The 23,540-nt window shown below is 45.3% G+C and overlaps 1 long non-coding RNA gene across 2 annotated transcripts; it reads left to right on the top strand.

The window, feature by feature from the left end:
- Nucleotides 1–76: 76 nt before the first annotated feature.
- Nucleotides 77–17,586, top strand: LOC140608752 (uncharacterized). 2 transcript variants are annotated; one of them, XR_012010731.1, is made up of 4 exons: nt 77–722; nt 3,593–3,810; nt 15,364–15,481; nt 17,252–17,586. It is a non-coding gene; the product is annotated as an uncharacterized lncRNA (long non-coding RNA). The 2 variants fall into 2 exon arrangements; XR_012010732.1 differs by lacking the exon at nt 15,364–15,481 and having other exon boundaries at nt 175–722.
- Nucleotides 17,587–23,540: the final 5,954 nt, after the last annotated feature.

Genomic DNA, 23,540 nt, shown 5'->3' with positions numbered 1-23,540 from the left:
GTCCCTGAGATTACCGGAGTCTTGGTCTTAGTGTTAATCTGGGTGGTTTAAAAGAAGAAAGTAGGTGGATCAAGAGCAGTTCTCAAGTGAATTTATGCCAGTTATGAAGTTTATCCAAATTGGTTTCTAAATCCATTATAGAGTGCTAGAACATTCAGTAGAACATTCTGCAATGGAACATTCTGCAGTCATTAAAAAGTCCTATATCTGTGCTGCCCAGTATAGTATAGCCATTGGCACATGAAATTTGGCTAGAAAGAGTAAATTTTCAAATCTAATTTAAACTGTAGTGGCCATAGGCAATCTGTGGCTACCGTGTCAGGATTAAAACTGCTGAATCTGTAGGCGAAAGGGCAGACGTGGTGAGGGAGCAGTTGACTGTAAAGTAGAGTAAAGCTCAGAGGATTAAAAACGTCAGAAAGAATCAAATGTTTAATAGAGGGATGGACGTAATTCTTATTTCAGCCCCTTAGCACAAAAACAAGTAAACTACGAGACATCTGTAAACATCAGAAGTCAAACAGTCCAGTGTCAAGAGCTATGTGACGAACTGAAATGAAAGAGATTGAACTTTGGCTTGGAAAGGAGAATCGCAAAATGAGCAGCATTTGGTAAGCAGCCCCAAGGAATAAATGAGGCAGCGTCAGACCTGATCGCGAACCCCACTAGGCAGAGGAGCTTCCTGAATTGTCCTTCTGGAAGCCCACGATGAACCCGTACAGGTGAGAGTCATCTGGGGGGAAGGCTAATGGAAGGAGCGGTGCTTGTGTAATCACTGAACTGGCAGCGAGCTCGCTCACTGGCAGCCCAACGCAGAAGCCCATATGGGGAGAAAGGAAAGTTGGCATCTTTTCTGTTCCTATTGGCACAACCGAGGATATAGGTATACACCGTGTTTGTTCGGCAATAACTCAAATGTGTCACAGACGTTGTGATAGAATGTCTAGTGTCTATAATTAGTTTAAATATTAGAATTGGAATCCGGAGGGTCAAGGGTCTAAGATGAAAAAAATGTTTGCGACAGCACTGGTTTTACGTAGCACTGAGTGTCTACATGGAGGTTGCACGGAGTTGAGGTAAAAGTGGCCCTGCCTTGGGAATGAAGATATTTGGTTTCGAGACCTGGTTTCTGCTGGTTACCGCTTGAGGGTCCTTGAGCAAGTCACTTATGTGCTCTTTGCCCCGCCGTTTCCACGTGTGTAAAAATGGGGTTGGGACTGACTAGCTCGTGAGATTCTTCAAGGGTCAAATAGGAAACGATCTGGAAAACTGGAATGCACTTTGCAAGTGTTACCGTCGTCACTGTCCTTTTGACTTTCTCAATTGCGGTGAACATGGGAGGTTGATCACTTTACAGATGAAGGAACCAAGCTGAGAGGGAGGGGTTTAATGACTTGCCAAAGGTCACACAGCTGTGAGGTCAGCACTCTCATGGGGCTATGAGAATACTGGCTAGGGGTTAGCCCATGATCACGAATATTTCATACTTCTTTTTTTTTAAGATTTTATTTATTTATTCATGACACACACACACACACACACACACAGAAGCAGAGACACAGGCAGAGGGAGAAGCAGGCTCCATGCAGATCGGAGCCTGATGTGGGACTCGATCCCGGGCCTCTGGGATCAAGCCCTGAGCCAAAATCAGACGCTCAACCTCTGAGCCACCCAGGCGTCCCAGATTTCATGTTTCTTTGGAGTCCCTTGCTTTAGAAATGCTTAAACTCAGGGGATGGTGGGACTGAAACAGTCAGACTGCCTTTAAATCCAGACAAGAGAGGCCCCGCCTAGGGCCCCATGTGTTAGAAGGGCTTGCAAACTGGACCAAATCCAATCTGTTTGGGTAAATAACATTTTATTAGCACATAGTCGTGCTCATTCATTTATGAATTGTCTTTGGCTGCTTTTGTATTACGATGGCAGACTTGAGTAATCGCAATAAAGGCCAAAGCCAAAAATATTTACTCTCTGGCCCAGACAGGAAAAAGTTTGCCTACTCCAGGTTTCAAGGGCCCCAGTATCACAAACCACACGAAACTAAACGTATTGAAGAGCACACGGGCAATCTCTCCCTGGGGATCTGATCAGCACTTGGCAGAGTGTGACCCATACCCCAAAATTGCTTCTGTTGCTTTACAGCCTCCCTCAGGTCTCAGGCCCCCGACCTCCACATCTGCACTGTGAGCGCAAGAGAGACCACATCTGGCTGCCAGTAAGGTTTAGGGCTTCCAGTGTTCCTGACTCAGGTGGGCACAGATGGCTTTGGAGTGCAAGGGGGATCCTAGGTGCACAAGTAGTCAGATAACCAAAATGACAAATCAATCGATTTGTCAAACCATTTCCTCCTGGCTAGCATAACCGTAGTAGCCTGTTGCATAACCAAGTGTCAGTTCCTGGTGGAGCCGGGCACCCTTGCTTCTCTTTGAGTTTCAATTCCTGGTTCTGGTTCTGGGAGTCCTCACAGCTTGCCACGGTATCTACAACAGATGTAGGCGGCAACTGGGGAACATTTTGCAATATTATCTCATGTTACCTTTAAACAATTTTTCACATAGATCGCAATGTGACAGGAGTAAAATGTGATGCATTTCTTACAATGGCAATTTGGTGGACATTGAGCACTGGAATCGTGAACAGTGTTATTTTTCTAAAAATGATTTTAACTAGTTTTGATTTACACTTTTGACATTCACATATTATAAGTTGTATTGTGCCTTTTAATTTTAAAGATGTTTTATTTATTTATTTATTTATTTATTTATTTATTTATTTAAAAGATTTTATTTATTTATTCATGAGAGACACAGAGAGAGAGAGAGAGAGAGAGGCAGAGACACAGGCAGAGGGAGAAGCAGGCTCCATGCAGGGAACTTGACGTGGGACCCGATCCTGGGACTCCAGGATCACACCCTGGGCCAAAGGCAGGCGCTAAACCGCTGAGCCACCCAGAGATCCCCTCATTTTAATTTTTTTAAAGGTTTTATTTTTTTAAAAGATTTTATTTATTTATTCATGAGAGACAGAGAGAGAGAGAGAGAGAGAGGCAGAGACACAGGCAGAGGGAGAAGCAGGCTTCACACAGGGAGCCTGACATAGGACTCGATCCCAGGACCCCAGGATCACGCCCTGAGCCGAAGGCAGACACTCAATCACTGAGCCACCCAGGTGCCCCTAAATTTCTCATTTTTAGAAGACAGATATATCTTTGAAAGCACAAACATTTAAAAATGTTTAATGGTTTTCACCTTAATTTTAATTTGCATTATTTGATGAAAATGTATTCACGTTGTCTACTTTGAATATTGTTTTGACTTATTTTTATACTCCTTTGAACATTAATGTCAATGAAATAAGATCCAGGTTTCTTATTTGTGATGGTAATCACGCATTTTGGGTTTGGCAGTAACAGAAATAATATGCCTATCTTTGTTTTTTTAATTTTTTTTAAGACAACAGATGGGAAAGTGACTGATCAGAATCATTAATAGGGTTATTTATCCCCCATCCTCCAACTTCTTGATAGGAATTCTCTAGTTGGAATTATATCAATTACCTTCTACCTCAGTATTTCTGGGAATCTGTTTTTCAGGGAAAAAAGAGTTACCTTCAGTATTGGGACTACACAATCCCATGTGACTGCTTGGAGCATTGGGAGCAGGCCTCTTTCTCCGGTGACTAATTGACTAGGAGTCTACTTCTGAGAGTTTCCTGCAGCTCCAAGTTCCTTGAAGCCCCATCTGAGGCTGTCTTGCCCAGGAGGAGAAGGAGGAGGAGGAGGGAAGAACTGACCTGGAAACAGGAAACAAGGTGGCCTTTGTCCCTTTCGTTCTATAGAGAGCTGCTTCCCCTGGGGTGCATTAGGACCAGCCATTCAGGGGCAGTTGGGTGACTCAGTCGGTTAAGTGTCTGCCTTTGGCTCAGTTCATGATCTCAGGGTCCTGAGATCAAGCCCCATGTCAGGCTCCCTGCTCAGCAGAGTGTCTGCTTCTCCCTCTCTCTCTGCCTCCTCCCCACTGCTTGTGTTCTGTCTCTGTCTCTGTCTCTCTCAAATAGATTCTAAAAATTAAAAAAAAAAAAAAAAAAAAAAGGTCCAGCCATTCGGGGAGCCAACCAAAAGCCCACTTCTCTTGTGGTGGGGAGAGACACACCTCTAAAGCCACCCAAGGTGCTCCTGGAAGACTGACACCAACCATTTTTAATTATCCAGTGGCTCCAAGGCCAGGGCTCAACTCCAGCACCTCAGTGCCCTGGGGGAGCTTCTCCTACACTGCAGAGGAAATACGTATTCATTCGATAGCTCGCTCAGTCGTTGAGCAAACATTGGCTGCTGCCCACTGTGCCAGACGCTGTGCTGAGCATAGGACACAACTGTGAACATGGCCTTCTTGGGATGTAGTAAGAAATATATTTGGCATTTGTCTCTGGTTCCTGGTGCTGAGCTTCCAAAACCCTTGGAGCTTCGTCATAGGACAGTCTTTGGTTTTTCATCATGAGCTCCTTCTTAATGCACTTGAGTTTATGTCAGTGAGGTGACTTGGGGGTGTATGGGTGGTGGGGGGGTGAGGATCCCTAGGGAGCCTCAGATGGTGCTGATCACCAGAAGGACCCAAAGTTTGGAGGGTTGGTGGTTTCAGCCCCATCTGCTGTTAGGGGGCAGGAGGACAGGTTGCTGGAGATTGAATTCCACAAAAATCCTTGAAATGGGTGAGAGAGAGTCAGCGCAAGGGTGTGACTAGAGGACCTGAGCTGCTGGGTTCAGCAGTACCTCATCTGAGATGGATGGATGTCTCACTCTGCAGTTCTATAAACCAACAAACTCCCTTTTTGGTTTAAGTTCATTGGAGTTGGGGTTTTCTTCACTCACATGCAAGAGTCTTGACTCACAGAGCAGACAGGCAGAAAGTCTGCTTCACCATAGTGTGACGAACGCCATCGTAGTAGACGGAAGATGGGAGGCGTGAGTGGCTGCGGGCCCTGCTTCTCCCGTGGCCCAGCCTGGACACCTGCAGCTTCCTGGGCCATGTCCATTCACATCGTCAGCTTCCTCCTCAGTGCCCGTGTGTGTCTGTCTGCCTGGAGGAATGTGCTCGGCCAAGCACAGGACAGGCTAAATAACAGTCTCTTAAATGACACAGTGGTTTCTTTTTCATGTAACAGTTTATGCTGGAATAGCAGCCCAGCTCCCTGAAGTTGTCAGAGGTTCCAGCTCCTTCCAGAGTGCTTCTCATCATCCCTAGGGGGCTGACATGGTCCTCAGGCGTCCCAGCCGTGCCTGGGTCCATGTGTCTGTTATTTTGGTTGTTGATTCACAGCTGAGTTAACCCTTGTTCTCTCCCTTTCCTTGCTATCTCTGTGCGAATTTAGTGCCACTCTTGGGCACCTGGTGACCTTATGGCTCTCACAGAGAACTTGGTAAAGTCTGTAGACATCTTCTCTGCCATCTTGCCACTTCCACAGATCTATACATTCTAGTCTCTCCCACTTTCCAGATCTTTCCATCATCTCTTGCCTTCTCTAAATCTCAGTGTGGAATAGAGAGCAGAACACAGTATGCCTCCAGGACCCAACAGGGGCCTCCCACTCCTTCCAATCTCCTCTCCTTCCCCCACCAGGAAAACCCCAATTTGGATGAGAGAGTGGGGAGAGTAAACTATATCGTCTCATCAGGTTTTCTTCCAAATCTATTTCTCACACCCTGGGTTTTTCTTGTTGAACCTGAGACTTAGGCTTTTGACAATCAAAGACCAAGAACTGACTTTTTCAGGTATTTCTCAGCTTTTTGCAGTGTCTCCTTATCTCTGAAGGAAGTTGGGTGTCAGGCTGATGGATGGGTGGGGGACACAACAGAGAAGGACAGAGGGGAGGAGAAAAACACATCAGCGAACACTTCAGTCTAGACCCTGAGCACCAGGACAACACAATGCTGGGACTGAATAGGACGCCAGTGCATCCTGCCATCAAGATTGGGAAACATGTCTCACACACTCATGTCTGGTACATATTTTTTCCCCTGGAAGCCTGAATAACCCCCGAGACTATTTTAAATTTTCAAAGAAAATTATGCACATTTCCCCATCTAGGCTGCTATGTTGTGGCGCTATTTCATTATAATAGCAAATATCACAACTATGCCCTCCAATCTAACATTCATAGGAAATATGCCAGTCTCTGATCTGCCTCTGACCTAAGTGTCAAATGTGTTTCCAGGACAGCCCCCCATCCCTGTGACCAGCCCAGATCTATCTCTGCCTGACCAATAAGACATTGCTGTGTCTCTAGAAATGAGACCCAAGCTGGAACCTGGCATCTCTACCCCATAGCGCCAGTCTTTGCAAGGCTTTGCAATCAAGTTGCCCACTTTCAGGTCTTTCAGGTCTACCTGCCAAGCCTCGCTTGCAGGGTGTGTAGCTAAATGTAACTCTGATGGCAGATGGTCAGGGTCACCTTTCCGTAAAATAAGGGAAAATGTGTTGGTAGCCAAGGACCTGCATGCCATTTCTGGCACAAACGTATTGCAGGTTGCAAATCTGTGCTCCACTTGCATGAAAACACTATCATTGAAACCTCAGGCTGAGATGTCTTTCTTAAAATGTGTTCTGTACAAAAGTGACAGATGTTATTTGAAGATAGGGTTCTGGGCAGCCCAGATGGCGCAGTGGTTTGGCGTCGCCTTCAGCCCAGGGTGTGATCCTGGAGACCCAGGATCGAGTCCCACGTTAGGCTCCCTGCATGGAGCCTGCTTCTCCCTCTGCCTCTCTCTCTCTCTCTCTCTCTCTCTGTGTGTCTCTCATGAATAAATAAATAAAATCTTAAAAAAAATAGGGTTCTATGGTCAAATATATTTAACAGGTCCACTTCTCAGAGTCTTTAACATACAAGTGTCCTTTGTAATGCCCGAGAGGGGGTATCATGTGTGATGGTGATCAACTCACTCGGCCTCTGAGCACTTTCTGACGCAGAGAGCTCCTGAGACTGTGGCTGGGTGGGACACACTTTGAGAAATGCTATGGCAATGCCCACTTCTCTTATTACAGTACATTCTTCTGCGGTTCTGACCGTTGTGGCTTGGGGTTAGAAGACCATATTACCTTTCGTAGGAGCTAAGTGACTAAGAAACAGCAATTTGGAGTCACTATTAAGGCCTCATCTCATCATTCCTGTAAATGTCCAGATATGAAGAAATCAATGACTGGATCATTGCCACTGCTCATTTCAGGGCTGGGTTTGCTTGGCTTTGTGACTGTGTGTCCAAGGTCCAACTTGTTTCTCTTATTTATACTTTTCTTTTTTCTTTCTTTCTTTCTTTTTTTTTTTTTTTTGAAATGGGGAAGGGGAAAGGGAGAGAAAGAGAAAAAAAATCTTAAGCAGGCTTCACACCCAGCACGGAACCCGACACAAGGCTCAATCTCATGCCCCTGAGATCATGACCTGAGCCCAAATCAAGAGTCAGACGCTTAACCAACTGAGCCATCCAGGCGTCCTATACTTTCTTTTTTGAGACACAAGCACAGTCTTCAATAACCATGAAACATGGTAGGGATCATACAAAGCATCTCAGAGACTTTTCAGGTGGTAAAACCAATGGTGTATTGATGATCAAATTTATTCACCCACCTACTGTTAAGCACCTACTAGGTACCGGGCCCTACAGAGTGCACAAGGTTGAATAAGGCAAAGTCTCTATTCTTAAATATCTCCTGTGCCAGCTCTATCTGATTTCTTCAGCCATTTGTGTTCTAGAAAATGTTACAGTAATGCATTTATAGATAAAGGAACCCATCTGGAGATGAAGTAAATAGCTGGTTCCAGTTTTGGTGCCGCGAGAGGAGAGGCTGTTCCAAGACAACAGAAGAAGGAAGGAAGATCATTACTTCATTTCCACTTAATTTTAGTGAGCTTCTTGGAAGAGGTGGTATTTTGACAGATCTGAAAAAAGAGCATTGGACTGATCTCAAGACAAGTTGTTCAATAAATGTATGAGGATCCAGGCTTGGAAATGTGAGCATTGTGAACGAAAGGAGGCCACCACCACTGAGAGCTCAGAAGCAGTAACGCTGGGTATTCTAAATGTCTCTGTTCACTGTCGTAGAAGGTTCTCCTGCATTTCCTAATTCCCACCATTGTGAGCTGCCGAGCCAGTGTTTCATCATAATCTTGGCCCTCAAACAGTACAGTTCATCCAAAGATGACAGGGTTTTATGAATAGAAGTTCGGCCCTGGACCAAGCTTGTAATAAATCATAGGCTTCATTATACAGGTGAGGAAAAGGGGCCAACTGCTGGATGATAGATTTGCCATGGAGCAAGAGGGCAGACTCCATGCGGTGTTTCGGAAAGGTTCCATTGTGAACTTTGACTGACCCACAAGGTGACTTTCTTTTGGAGTAAATAGTGTGGAAGGAGGACCATAAGAGACCAAAGAATAAAGAGGGAAAAAATTGGGGGTAGATGTTCCCTCCATCCACTACTCCATCAAAATCATGTGAAGCCTCCAGAGAAATGTTAGCATGGTATGATGCTTAACAAATATTAAAGGAGAAAATAAAATGATTTTTCTGTTCAACCCCAATCAAGATCTATGTGAAGAACTGGAGAATTTTTCCTCTCTCTCAGAATTAACAAAAGGCTTATTTAATAGTGTTAGGATGTGACCTCACTGTGGTTAAAAATATCTGTGTTGCTTGTATGTGGAAAGGCAGGTAAACCAAGACTCATGTGGGCAATAAGAAATACAGACATAAGAGAGAAAAGGAAATACAAATGCAATGGCAATAATAGACTTGGATCAACACCAGTATTTTCAAAGAAGCCCCACACAACCTCAAATTCAATAGAAATCTCTTTGCCAAGGACTCTGACACATTCCATCTATCAGCAGGCTGGCTGCTTATTCCTAAGGAGCATCCCTAAGATCAGGCCTTTCCCGTTGGTCCTGTTGGAGCTGAAGCCCCCCTTATTCTCTGCTCCTAATCCCAGCCATCACTGTGCAGGGCCATGAGGCTCAGTCAGGCTGTTTCATATGCTGCCACTGAGTTATAATCCACCTTGTCTGATTTTGCCACACTTGCAGACGTTCATTTTTTTCTCCATCTGTAACTGAGGAAATAACAGGTAATTAATTCGGTGACTAATTAAGCCCCAACCAGGCACTTCAGACTTGTCCTGGTTTGTTCAGTGGCCTGCTGAGGCAGATGGACCCAAACCTTTGGTTGATTTCAGTGGCCTGGAATCTCTGCATTTGTCTACAAGGGAGAAGTGCTATACCTAACGTTGGAGAGTTCCTGGCGAGGAGCTGGCAAGATGTGGGTGGCTATCGTTGGTTCCGTGGACAGTTTGGGAGCCCTTCTAAGAGAGAAGAGTTCAGAAAAGCTGGAGAAGTTGTTCTTGTAAAGTGATCAGTGATCCTGGGGTGAGATTGTAAGGTGGAAGGGGAAGGCAAGATGTCCCAGCAAAGCTGCTAAGACTTCTCCCCACCACCCCAGGTGACAGTATATGTCACAGAATAGGGGAAGCTTGCTTTCCTTCCTGCTGCAGAAAATGGCCCCATGAGGCCTGGCAGCTTTGAGAATAGGAGCACAGGATAAACAGCCACAGGCTGGCCAGGAACCTGGTGTAGATTTGTGAGTGTGCTATTATATAATCTATCCAGGGCGAATACACTAAATTGTTAAGAAGAAGCCAGTTCATTTGAGGCAGAAGTTGCTGGTGCCCACCAATTTTCTGTGTGCTCTGCTCCTCCTCCTGTGGGCACTGCCAGACGACGTCTCCCAGCCCCCATGCATGCAGGGACCATGCGACTAGTCCTGGCCAAGGAAATGTAGGTGAAGCGATGGACACCACTTCCAGGCCTGGCTCCCAAAACCTTCTGTGGGATCCTCCCCACCCTCTCTCTTCGTTGATGCGCTGGCTGGGTGTAGAGGACCCAGTAGAGGACTCTAAAACCCTAGGTGACAACAGGGCCACAAATAGAAGGAGCCTGGGTCACTGAATGATGGCATGGAACAGAGGCTGTCATAGCACACCTCACCCCCATCCTCACCGGGCTGTGATGTGTGTGAAAATTTAAACTTTTTGTGTTAAGCCACTGAGATTTGGAGCTTGCTCGTTACAGTGGCTACTATACTGGCTAATACTGAATTGAAGCTAAAAAGTGACACAGAGAAGGGCCAAGACTACCTAGTACCTTCTCAGATATTTTTCATTGAAGTTTTCAGAAGTGCAGACAAGAGTGCACGCATATCCCCAGGTCCTGGGGCTCATGACCCAACTGTTTCACTTCAAGTTTCAGCTTCCCTTTAGTCTTCTAAAGGAACATTTGTCTTCTTTTCTATAATATACTCATGTTTATCTTCATATCTTCTGAGCTTTAGCCCTCAAGTTGATTTGACTTTTAACCTGGCATCCCATGTACCAGCTATATTACAGTTTGGTTCCAAAGATCCCATCCCCTTTGCCCTGGTTATTTGGTGAAAAGCAAAGCTCTGTCAGGGAAACCCCTATGCAGGGTTTCAGTGAGTTACCCTTCAGATTTCAGATGCCTGATTTAGTTTTTTTAAAAACAAAAATGAAAGCAAACTTGGTCTCATTTTCTGGTTAATGCTGAGGCTATTCAAAATGTTTTAATAACTTGGTTTGACGAAAAAGACAGAGCTTTTTTTTTAAAAAAAAAAAAAAAGAACTAAAAGAAGTCTGGAGACATTTACTGAAGCTATGTCCCTCTTTGAGTTGGGGTAGCCACGGTATAAAGATAGCTAATGCCTTTTTCCCTGCCTCAATGGCTTTTTCTCCTGGAAAACTGTCACACTGCCCAGATGGTGACAAGCCAGAGATGGAGCCTGGGCCCTGGAGACTCACCTAGTGAACGCTTGATTTTCAAAAGGAATTTCAAAAAGGAATCAATCAAAATTACCTTAGATGAGGGAAAGGCACCTGAGTCCACTCCTGGACAAACTGAAAACCCCCAATTCGTTTTATCTTTTCTCAATGTTCTCATTTGCTTATCTTCAATGATTTATCAGGGAGAATCACTGAGAAGTTCACTGCCAGGGGCAGAGCAAACTCTGGGCTGCCGCCATCAGCAGAGGTGTGAGCATCAAAAGGAATCATGCTTGGACCAGCTTCTCTGTCTCTTACTGTCTTAATTTTACCCTATGATCTTCAACATAGACTTAACTACCATTATGTCAATATAGGACCTTCAAAAAAGTTGTTGAAACAAAAAGAATGATAAAATGGGTCTTGAAGTGATATTTAATTATCAATATTCATAGCAGCATTATTCACAATAGCCAAAAGGTGGAAGCATCCCATGTCCATTGATAGATACATAGATAAACAAATTGTGTTATACACACACAAAGGAATACTACTCGGCCTTAAAGAAGGAAGGAAATTCTGACCCCTCTTGCAACACGATGAACGTTAAGAACGTCATGCTAAATGAAATAAGCCAGTCACAAAAGGACAAATATTGCATAATTCCTCTTATATAAAGCATTTAGAGTGGTTGAATTCATAGAGACAGAAAGTGGAAAGCAGTTGCCAGAGGCTGTGGGGAAGCAGAATTCGAGAGCTAGTGTTTAATGGGTCAAGGGTTTCAGTTTGGGAAGTTGAAAGAGTTCTGGTGCTGGTGATGGTTGCAGGACCATGTGAATGTACTTTGTGCTGCTGAATTGTGTATTTTACCATGGTGAAGATGGTAAATTTGATGTTATGTGCATCCTATCACAGTTAAAATGGTTGAAGAGACATGGCATTGGAGAGTGTGTTGGGAGGAGGTGATGGTCCCCTCGCCACTCCACCCCCTCCCAGATGCATTTGGGCAGTTGGGGTAATTTCTTCAGTTACATATTTTGTTTGCATATGAGCACTCAGTTAGTGATTTATTTTGCTGCTTTGACTTTTGAAGAAAAGAATAAAACAATTTTCTCCTTTTCGCTCACACGAAGAGCCAGGCTTTGTGTTCTCCACTTTTGTGCCCACCTCTCCCATGGAGAATGACTGGCTTTTCTGTGTTTTGAAGGCTGCTGAAAAGACAACCCCACCTGGGGCTCTATTTGGTCATTCTGGACCCTTCTAGGGAGCATTAGGAGTTACCCAAAATGGGGAAGGGTTGCAGCAGGGAGGGGGAGCCTAGGAATTTGAGATGGGTTCTTTGAAGGACTGGGAGGGGTTGCGGCCCCAATACTAAGCCTCAATATTGGGGCTAAGATCTAGCCCCAATACTAAGTGACTGGGCGGTTGTGGACTTGGGGGGTGCGGCCGCCAACGGAAAGTTGTATTAATATCTCAAAGAAGGATCCATTGATTGCAGCAGAGGGTTTCAAGGCAGAACTTGTATCAGTGAGGAAGTGCCCATATGCCCACACTTTGGCAGCCTACGGCTTGGAGAAGTGCCCCCCCAAAACGTATAGAACCAATGCTGGTGGCAGCTGCAGGTGGCAAAAGGAGCCTCATATCCAGGACAACCGCAGTGGATTAAGGAGCATACACCACCTTTATTTTGGAGGACCACAGAAGCTTCCCTTTCAAGTGCCAGTCACTAGAGGGAGGGGTGGGAGCCCAGGCTTGTGGGGGGAAGGAGGAGGAATAAGTGTTCAGCGGGATACGAATCAATGGAAAAGAAACAAAGAAGTATGTCGCTGCCTACATCTTTAACAAGTGCCTTGGAACACTTCCAGCCATCACAATTGTCCAAATTTTACTCCAAATCCAATCTGTGACTCCTATTGTCTTCTTACACCGGGGGACACTTAGGAAGACGTAACAGATGGCTGTGTGTGGCAATAGCGCTCCTTCCCCACTGCCAGGAGGGACTTTTGTCATAAATGCCTTTCTCTTTCGTCCAAAAATAATCTTTCTTCATATGAACAAAAGCAATACATTGTTTTGCTATTGTAGAAAAGTATGAAGAAGAAAATGTAAATTTCCCGTAATGCTACCAGCCCAGAGACGACCACTACTAACATTTCACTGTATTTCCTTCCCAGTTTTTCCCGTGCATTGTATCACGTCGTTAGCCAGGGACGTCTTTCAGGTCCCACTGCCCTGCTGTGCTGATGAGCCTGTACTCAACCTTTCTGATCCCAGGATCTTCATGAAGTAGCAGACAGAGCCGGGAGGACCGTGTGGGACACTAGACAGAGAGAACGCTAACCTACCCATAAGGGATGCAAACACCGCCTTCTCAGCAGATTCCTCATCAACCAAAGACTTGATCTGAACATAAGCAACTTAGATTATACTCAGCTGGTTCCAAATGTTTGTTGGCACTTACATGATATTTATCCATAAAAACAAGATTGTAAATGGTGGTTAGATTCGCAGGCCATAAAACCCAAGATGATGAGCAACATAGCTGAGAGGTTGTTGATAACTGTTCTGATCACAGATTCCTTCCAAATCCTTTGGAATTCTGGGTCCCTCCGAGACCCAAATCCCAGATGTCCAAGTCTTGACCCCTTGCCTGGTCTTGGGCCTCTAAACTCTCAGGGTGTGTAGATTTGGCTGGGCAAATGGCAATGGAAGATCAAAAGCAAGGGGAAAGGACTCAAGTGGGAGAGACACAACATCCCTCACAAGTCCAGCATGGCTAATTAGGGAGTCAGCATTGAAATCGTAGACTTTGGAGACACCCCTACTTGGGTTCAAATCCCAGCTCCGCCTTTGATTAGTTGTGTGAGTTTGGGCAGCTCACTGAAACGCTTTGGAATCTGTTTTCTCATCTACAAAATGGGAATAATAATAATACATATTCCTAAGGATTTACTTGAAGATTAGATAAGCCAAGACATGATTTCTCAGACTTGAGAATGCCGATATCTTATAGATTCCCACCGTTGATTTGAAATACTTAAATTAGAACATTTCCTAAATATTGACACTCTTAACAATGACAAAACCAAATGTAAGATTACAAATTAAAAAGACCCCCTAAATTAGAATTAATTAGTGTGATTAATGATGTTATTTTGCCAAAATTAATTCAGCTTCCTGAAGTACTAGTTTCTAGGACATGGTTCTTTTGGGCTTGACATTCCTAACCCACCATATACTGTGTGATGGTTCAACTTGCCTACGACCTTTCTCTAGACTAGACGTTGTAAATTGGAGGGCTGTAGACTGTGTGTAGCCCATGGACAGGTCTCATTTGACCCTTATAGAATTCATTTTTTCAATTAGTTACTATTATAAGAGAATTAAGAATTACACATACAATCTGCCCTCCCACCTTCTCTTGAAAAGCTGGAAGATCTAGCCCCATAGGGCTGCAGAGTCTGGAGCTGAATGGCAGTCCCCTCTCGCCTGAGCTGGGCTTCCAGGTGGACCCCAACACCACTCCCCGGCTGTCCTCATTTGTGTTAGCTGCCAGCCCCTGTGGTTTTTTGCATTGTGATCTCTTCTTATAGGACTTACTGAAAAGCACCTGTTCTTTCTCTACTAACTTATGGCAATTAAGCAGCACTTCAAGACACCAGCCTGTGAGAAACACAAGAGCAAAAAAGTTCTGCTGAAATGATGATCAGTTCAGTTCTAAGGTGTCCATCGAGATGACCCGGCCAAGTTTGTTCATGTAAATGTGTTTGAAGATTATTATTGAAGTGAAAATACAAAATGTTTACATGCCCCAAGAGTATCTTTAGTTCCTCCGGGATTCCTGAACCCCTGAGCACCGATTCACTCTCAGAGCTCTCAGCCAGAGCCAACACTGCCGACACCTTGATTTCAGACTTCTAGCCCCCAGCACCATGAGAGGATAAACTTCTGTTGTTTTAAGCCACCCAGTTTGGAGAAATTTGTGAGGGCAGCCTTGGGGAACTAATATAGTCGCCTGGCATAGGATCGGACCCCAGAGAAGAATAAGCTGGATGTGACTGTCACTGAAAGGAAAGAAACTAAAGAGAGAGAACAGTAACCATCCCAAAATGCAGTAGGGGGGGGTCCCTCCTCCCTCGTCCCTGGTGGACACGCTGGCAGATGATGACCCACTTGCCCCCAGGAGGCCGCCAGCCCCAGACCTCTGCCCTCCTCTGGCTATTGCTTCTTCAGCATGTACTTTCCACTCCCTTACACCCCCTTGCTCCCCAGTCTCCTCTCTGTGAGTTTGGAGAGAACCATCCGAGCAAGTGCATGGCTGGGAGAGGAGGATGAAAAGCAGGGTCCAGCTCGGGAGCCGGGAGGTCGCTGCTGGGAAGGAGGAAGGCCAACGGGGCCACGAGGCAGGTAGCCTCTGATACACCTTCGGTCCCAAGTCTGAACCAGGCCACCCCGATAGATGGTACCTAAAGGCAACGCCTTTAGGATCTACGGTGACGTCTTGTTCTGGCATAGCCAATACAAAACAAAACTTTTTTCTTTGAAGGAACAAAGAAACCTAAATAAGCACTCGGATCTTCAGCAGCGCTCCGATCTTCCCCGGCCAGCGTGTTCCCACCTCGTGCATCGCTGCGGCCACGCCACGGCCACGGAGGGCATCTCAGGTGGGCTCTGACCTGCCTCGTCCTGACGCCCACTTAGCCTGCTGCTGTCTGTCTGTTGTAACAGTTCTGTCTGTCCTCAGCTCTTTTGAATGAGCTGAGTGTATTTTATCAGACCTTATGTCTCCTCATCTGTTACCTTCACGCCCTTCACACTGACATGCTGTGCTCAACTTTGCAACCAAGTGTTTACTGCTGATGGCATTTTCTCCCCTATTCCCGTCCTCCCATCCCCCTATTTGCATTGCATTAATATGCAAATGAAATGAAATGAACCGCTTCCCCTTTGGTTGAGAATTCACAGTTCTAGGGCTGGAGATGGGCTGGTTTAGTTTTTCATAGATTTTTGTAACACCAAGTTCTGCTGCTGTGTTGGAAAGTAGGAACGTTCCCAGGTGTTTGCCTGCCTTCTTTCCTTATTCTCTTCCTTCCTGTCTCCTTCCCCTTTCTCGCTCTTGCCCTTGATGGGGATCAGGACATGCTATCCCAAAATATAGTACATTGGCATTTTGAATATTTTAAGCTGAAAGAGTTTGAGAAAATGACAAAAACAAGAAGATTGTTCTGACCCCCCTTCACAGATCTGTATTCCTATTACAAGTCATCAATGTGTACACTTAAAAAGATGCAGTTCATTATATGTAAGTATACCTCAATAAAGTAGAAAAATCTAATCAATTAAATGAACAAAGGGCTTTCATGTGAATCAGGTTTATTGAAAAATTGAGCATTAGACTAAAGAAAAGCTGTATCTGGAGAAGACTATATATTAAAAGCTTTAAAAATGATTTTTGGTCCAGCATTTCCAAATCAGGGAATTGATTTTAAGGAAGTCACAGTAACTTTCATCCTAATATTACTCATAAAGGACAAATTGAAGTGGCCTAAATGGTTAGTAAAAGGTACTATGACATATACATATGATATTTCACCATCCAACATGAAAATCATGTTTTGTTTAAATATTTTATTTATTTATTCATGAGAAACACACAGAGAGAGGCAGAGACCTAGGCAGAGTGAGAAGGAGGCTCCCCATAAGGAGCCCAACATGGGGCTCGATCCTAGGACCCCGGGATCACGCCCTGAGCCAAAGGCCATGCTCAACCACTGAGTCACCCAGGCGTCCCGAAAGTCATGTTATTTAAGTGTATTTATTGACACAGACTTTTACACAGACTTTTACAATACACTAATGAGTTGGGGGGTCAATTACCAGAACATATATATATGGTATGATCCTATCTTTAAAAGAATCAGTATGTCCCTACATGCATACAAGAAATCTGGATGTAGTAGTCACATAGGTGGGTATGACAGAGACTGCTAGTTGATCCAACATAGTTCTCTCTTCCACAGTGATAGAATTTTTGACAGGATTCGTGGCCACCCAGCTGAAGACTACATTTCCGGGGTGCCTGGGCTCAGTCAGTTGGGCATCTGCCTTCAACTCAGGTCATGATCCCAGAGTCCTGGGATCCAGCCCCACATCGGGCTCCCTGCTCAGCAGAGTCTGCTGCTCCCTCTCCCTCTGCTCCTCCCCCTAACTTATGCTCTCTCTCACTCACTTGTTCCCTCAAATAAATAACTAAAATCTAAAATAAAAAAAGAAAGACTACATTTCCCAGGGATGCCTGAGTGGCACAGTTGGTTGGGCATCCCACTCTTGGTTTTGGCTCAGCTCATGATCTCAGGGTTGTGAGTCTGCTTGAGTTTCTCTCTTCCTCTGCCTCTCTCTAAAATAAATAAATAAATCTTTTTTTTTTTTTAAAGGACTACATTTCCTAGCCTCCATTACAGCTAGATATGACCATATGACTGTGTTCAAGCAAATGGGATCTGAACAGAAGTGCTGTTTCCAACTACAGATGATTCTCTGCAAGAGAAGGGGCATGTTCTCCCCTCTGTATTTTTCCCTTTTCCAGTGGTGGACTGAAGCAGTGGTACAGAGCCATCTTGGACCCCACACACAGGTGGAACAGCCAGGAATTTTGGAGCAAGAAGATGGAAGGAACCTGGGCCTCTCACAGTGTCACAGAGCAGAGCCAAATACTGACTCCAATGTTCATGTGAAAGTGAAATAAAATCTGATGCTTTTTAAGCAACTATTTCTTTAGGTCTCTGAAATGTGACTGAATCCATATCTATCCTACCCAGTGCATGTAGGGAAAAAACAAGTTAGAGAAGAGAATGATTAACAGAGAAATACAGGTGATAAGTCAAATGAAGTGAGTGCTGAAAAGCATCTACTTGGTGAAGCAACGGTGAAGTCACAGGTGACCCCAGGGACAGCACTTTCAAGGGGTGATAAGATCAAAAGCTCAGTTCTGGAAGTGAACTCCAAGTGAGGAAGGATGGATAGTAAATGTAAGCATATTGCCAAGTTTAGCTATAAAGGAGGCAATAACTAGGTGATAATTGGAGAGTGATGTAGAGATGGAGAACAATCCTGGCTCACCTCTCCTGTACTCTCTCATAGCATTCTCAGAGAATGGAAACCCATCCTAACAATAATTGCTAATGTTCTCAGCCCATTTTACTTACTGGTAATTGTGTCACTCTACACTTAGTGGCCAAAACTACAAAAATGTATTTATTATTTGTCAGGATTCTGGGGGATGGCTGGGCTGACATGCTTGCTATAGTGTGGGCTGGAGCACTGACATGCCTGGAAGGTTCTTGGTGGACTAGAAGTCTGTTCTACATGGTTGTTTGAGCTTCCCCATGGCATGGCAGCTAGGTTCCAAGAGGAGACATTTCAAGTGTGCAAGAACATGAGTTGCTAGTATTTTCTAAGGCTCAGGCCTAAGACTAGCATGGTGTCATTTTCACCACATCCTACTGTTCAAAACTGATCACAGGGCCACCCAGATTCAAGAGGAGGGCACTATATCAGGACGTGAATACCAGGAGGCACTGAGGACTACCGAAATAATGGTCTATCCCATGGAAATGACTCAGAGGGGAGGGAGAGATTGCAAAGGGGCAGGAGGAAACTTTGGGGGGAGATAGATATATTTCTATATTGACCATGGTGATGGTTTCACAGGCAATACATGTACCAAACTGTACCCTTTAAACCTATACAATTTATCATGTACTGATTATACGTCAATCGAGCTATTTTTTTAAAAGAGAGCAATCTACTTACAGAATAGGGGGATGTTTCAATAAATTATGGTATGTCCATTAGGTGGAATCTTTCATAGCAATCACTATTGATAAGAAGATTATGAAGGAATGCTGGGAAACGTGTATGAATGAGGACAAATGGGAAAAGTAGCATGAAATTCTGAGCACGCTGAAAATTTTGCAAAAATGTATACGTGTGGGCAAGGCTAGAACAGCTTTTGCAAGATGAAAATAACTTCATTAGGGAGGTAGAAGAACGTGGATTTTTTCCCCCTTTAATTGTCGACATTTTCTGCTATGCTGCTGTATTTCCTTTATAATTCATGCCCTGATCCTTTCATTTTGCATTCATTTGCTTCTGTATGTGTCAGGCCTCTTCCGCTCATGCTCTGGCGATGCAGATCCTGCGTCTGTCCACAGCACTTTGCTCCTGTGTGGGCCTCTCCTGACGCAGGGACACTTGCACCGGGCTCTAGATGGGGGGCAGTGGCGCTGCCTGGAGTGACGTGGCAACTCTGTGTTTGTCAGCCCTAATAACAGGCTTGCGCTCTCTCTCTCTACCTGGAGCTGTCATACAGGCTTCCAAACCCAGACAGGTTCTATTTCACAACTCCTTCCTAATTAGTCACCCTCTTCCCACTTCCCTTTTCTGCCACTGTCTTATAAAACCCTCTGGCGTGTCTGCACCATGGCCAGGCTTCCAGCTCCTGACTGCCTGGCGCAGCTGCTCGCCCCCATCTAGCAGAGCGGTGCACGGCTTCGCTCCCCATGGCTGCAAAGTTCCCAGCTGCCCATCTATCTCTCCCCCCAGCTCCTGACATAATCTCTCTTCACCAAGAAGCTACTTGGGGAAACATGCTATTCTTTCCCAGGTGTCACACGACCACAAAGGCAATTTTCCAGAAAGATGGGCTCAGCAGGCCAGTGCCCCAAAATGGGGAGGAAAGGGCGTTGGGCCTTTTCATCATGCCACCACTGATTGGCTCCAAGTCCCTGTTGTACCTGCCCTGATGGGTCTTACTGCCCCCTGAAGGTCAGCTCTGGCCCTCCCCATGATAAGCACAGAAAGACAGCCGATGGCAGGCCAACATTTTCAGTCTCACAGGCCAAACTGCTGTCTGCATTCCCAGAGTGCTGTGTGGGCAATGGGTTCATGATAAAAGATTGCAAGCCAGAGCCGGAGAGGCACCTGCCAAGTCCCAGTCACCTGACTGCAACCAGGAGCCTGAGGGCTGGGGTGGAGGGCCACTGTGCCAAGGGAGCAGGCTGCATCCCGCTCCAGCCCCGGCTGCTGTAGGGGAGGCTCTTTGGTTGCAAGCAGCCAACCTGATGCCTGTTGAACTGGTCCTCAGGGTGGCCAGACTAAGACTCAATGCAACACACCAGAAGAGCCAGTGTGCTGTCAGACTGATTTGTCCTCAAAATGACTTTTTGCTTTGGGCAGAAGCAAACTGCCTGTCAGTTTCCGTTGAGGGCAGCCGAGGCACTCCCAGAGAAAATGTGGGTCCTGGGCAGGTCCTGGGGCATCTGGCCTCCAAGGGCTGTCATTTTGGTCTCACTGGTCCTTGTGTGTCTACCCCCAAGCAGCCTTTCAGAACCGTCTTTGCTCATATTTTCCCCCCTACCCTTAGCCTCTCTCATTGTCTGACTCTTGATTTACGTTTGCACAAAGCTCTTGGCAGAGAGACATTTTGCAAGCTCTAGTCACCATTTAACAGTAGGAATGCCGGGCGCCGTCTGAGTGGGCGACATCAAGGAACGTGTGAGGACGGGCTGTGTTGCAGCTGGGATCCCTCACCTCTTCTCTCTCCTCTGCTGCCTTTCCCAGAACCCCTACCAGGCAAGAAAATGCAAGCACGGGAACAGGTGCACATCCACACCCCCCTCCCCCACATTCTGGAAGGAAAGGGAGTACCAAAAGGCCTTCCTTTGCAGTGTTCATGATTCATGTGATGAAAAATGCTTCCTGTCTGTGACCATTTCATTATTATGGTAAATAGGATTCCAAAACAGTGGGGAAATATTATCAAGTTGGGCCCCCAATGATTTAAAATTACATTTATGCCTCATCCAGAAAGCTTTTCCTGAGGGAGGGGGTAAGAAGAAACCGGGTGACTTAAGGGAGCTAGATCACTTCTTAAGGTTAAAAAATACTAACTATGATATGAAAAAAGGGATGGTGCTGGAAATCCACTGGACATCCTAAGTACCAGGAATAAAGATTTTAGGTTTTATTTCCATCTTTACAGACTGAGAGACTTGATAGGACTGGACTGTCCTGAATTGCAGACCCCTGCCAGTCCCCACAAGGTCATGAGGTCCTTGAAGGTAGACCCTGCCACGTGGAAACATTTTCACAGCCCCATTAGATCGGGCTCAGTAGGGATTCAGGAACTATCTATTTATTAATAGACAACTGTCTATATCTATTTATTAATAGACAACTGTCTACAAATTGTTGGAAAGGACCAACAATATCCATATGTGGGACATGGGCACTTTTATTAGGACAATTAGTTATTTAAAAATGTAGGAATTGCGCATTCCCTCTATATTTCAGTCACACCAGGGGTATGAGCTGAGCCAGCAGGTGTAGCCAGGAGGGCAGCCACAGCCAAATGAAGAGCCCCTTACCTTCTCAGAGGGATACTATTTTCACGTATGGCATAGATTCCTGAGCGTCTGTGGGACAATGAGGACTATTTGTGCAGTTTTACAGAGACGTGGCTGCTTATATGAGCTGCATTACTCAACCGGCCTTGCTCCGAAGTCCTCAAAGACATAACATAAGTTCAGGTGTGTTGCCCTGTTAAAGGCAGAATTGAAGGAGGCCAGTGCTGGGTGTGGGGCTGGCCTGTGACACTCTCTCTCTCTCTGGCCAGGCTATATGTTACTAGCACCTGTGGAACTTCTTTAACTATACCTGTTGCCCAGGTTCCTCCCTGGACCAATTAAATCAAGATTTTGGTTGCTGAGTCCAGGTATCATATTTTTAAAGCTCTCTAGAGGGGTCTCAGATGGAGCCAGGGCTGGCACTTTCTGGAAAGCCATAGGGAAAAAAGAGGCACAAAGAAAGGTAAGAGGAGAGATTTTTTTTTTGCTCTCCACAGTCTACCAGTTTGCTTTCAGCCAGCAATGCTGATTGAACTTTGATGTGTACGCAGACCACCTGGGGGTCTGGCTGAAATGCAGATTCTGATTCAGTAGGCCTGGCTGGGGCTTGAGATTCTATATTTCCACTGAGCCCCCAGATGGTACAGATGAAGCTGGTTAGCAGGCCACACGTGGACTAGCAAGGATCTAGAGCTGCAAGGTCTAGTAAGGTGGCCATGAGCCACGTGTGGCCACTGGGCACGTGAAACGTGGCCAGTCTAAGTTGTAATCTGCAGTAAATATAAAATAAACACGATTCTGAAGGTTTATTATGAGCAAAAAAATGTAAAACATCTCAATAGTAACTTTTATAGTGATTACATGTTGAAATGATACCATCTTAGATTTAATATATTGTCAGGTTAATTTTCCCTGTTTCTTCTTGTGTTTTTTTTTTTTTTTTGTAGCTACTAGGAAATTTAAAATTACTTATTGACTTGCATCATATTTCTATTGTACGATGTTGGCCTAGAGCACTGTTCATGGCAACTGCATAGTGATGAGAGCTTTTCAATGGGACTGGATGTGAATGCAGATGGGGGGTGGGTGGTTTCCTGCTTGGAACACAGCCTGTCACTTACTGTGTGCTCCCTAAGAGCCCTCCCTGTTCTAAGGGCTTGGTATGAACTTGCTAATGTTTGAGTGCTCACAACAGCCAGGGAGATAAGTGTTATTATCATTTCCATTTAACAGTCCGGGACTTGGAGTCAGAGATAGTGTAAGCAACTTGCCTACAGTTAGCAAGTATAGTGTGTTTCAGAAGGCCCTGCTCCAGACCCTCTCTGCCTATGCACCTCCTCTGGAGTAAAGAGACTAGGAGGCCAAGAGGATGTGCCACCCGGAGCTCTCACTCCCATCCCTATTGGTGACCTAGAATCTCAGAATTGTCTGCAGGGTGAGAAGGTAATTTGCAAAGCCTACATGGATCTCTTCCCTAGATCCATCCTCCTAAGGGTGGATTGCTCTCTGATTGACCTGGATTATGGCTGAGGGGAGCCTTTTTGTGGGGGAGTGGATGGACCTTCAGTGCAGGATGGAACCAGGGGTGGGAAGAGAGATAGGGTAGGCTGAGTTATGGGGGCATCCAGTTGTGCTGTTGCTCTGGGACCCCTAATGTCAAGAGCAGGCCTAGTGCCCAGATCCACTGCCAAGGACCATGTGCTGAAGGGCTGACATAGCTGAAGGTGGGCTGCATCCCACGACTTTGCAGGTGACTCTGGGCTTGGAGACTCACCCTCACGTACCACAGCCACAAGGCAAGCATTGCTACTGCAGTGATTATAGGCCGGTAGGGTTCTGATCTTCAGAAGTCCTGTTTCTGCCTTGGTATTAAGCCAACTTAGACTTTGAGGGTGGCAAATTTCCCATGTCTGTCTCCCAACTGACCATTTTCTCCTCAAACTTAAAATGATCCACTTTATGGAAAGCAGCCCTTTTGTGGTGGAAAGCAAAAAAATAAAAGACTTGCTGTAGAAATCACAGTGCTGGAACTTATTTCAATACTATAGCACCACTGGGGAAAAAAAACAAAAAAAACAAAACCTGAGCTTTGATAAAGAGTTCATTCATGTAGGTGCAAAAGGATGCAAAAAGGAAGAACAAGAGTATATTTGAATTTTTCTTTCTGTAAAATACAGAGAGTGGTAATGTATGCCTCTGAGTCTTGTTTGCTGAGGGGCCTTTAGAGTATCCTCAAGGGAAGATTCTGGAAAACAGAGCGTTGCTGGCTCCCTACCCTTGCTGGGCCCATGGCAAGAGACCTTTGAGAGCTCCAGTC

The sequence above is a fragment of the Canis lupus genome, chromosome 18 (genome assembly GCF_048164855.1).
Source record: "Canis lupus baileyi chromosome 18, mCanLup2.hap1, whole genome shotgun sequence".
Taxonomy (NCBI): domain Eukaryota; kingdom Metazoa; phylum Chordata; class Mammalia; order Carnivora; family Canidae; genus Canis; species Canis lupus.
The sequence above is the reverse complement of the archived record's forward strand: the minus strand, read 5'-3'. Positions and strand labels throughout refer to the sequence as shown.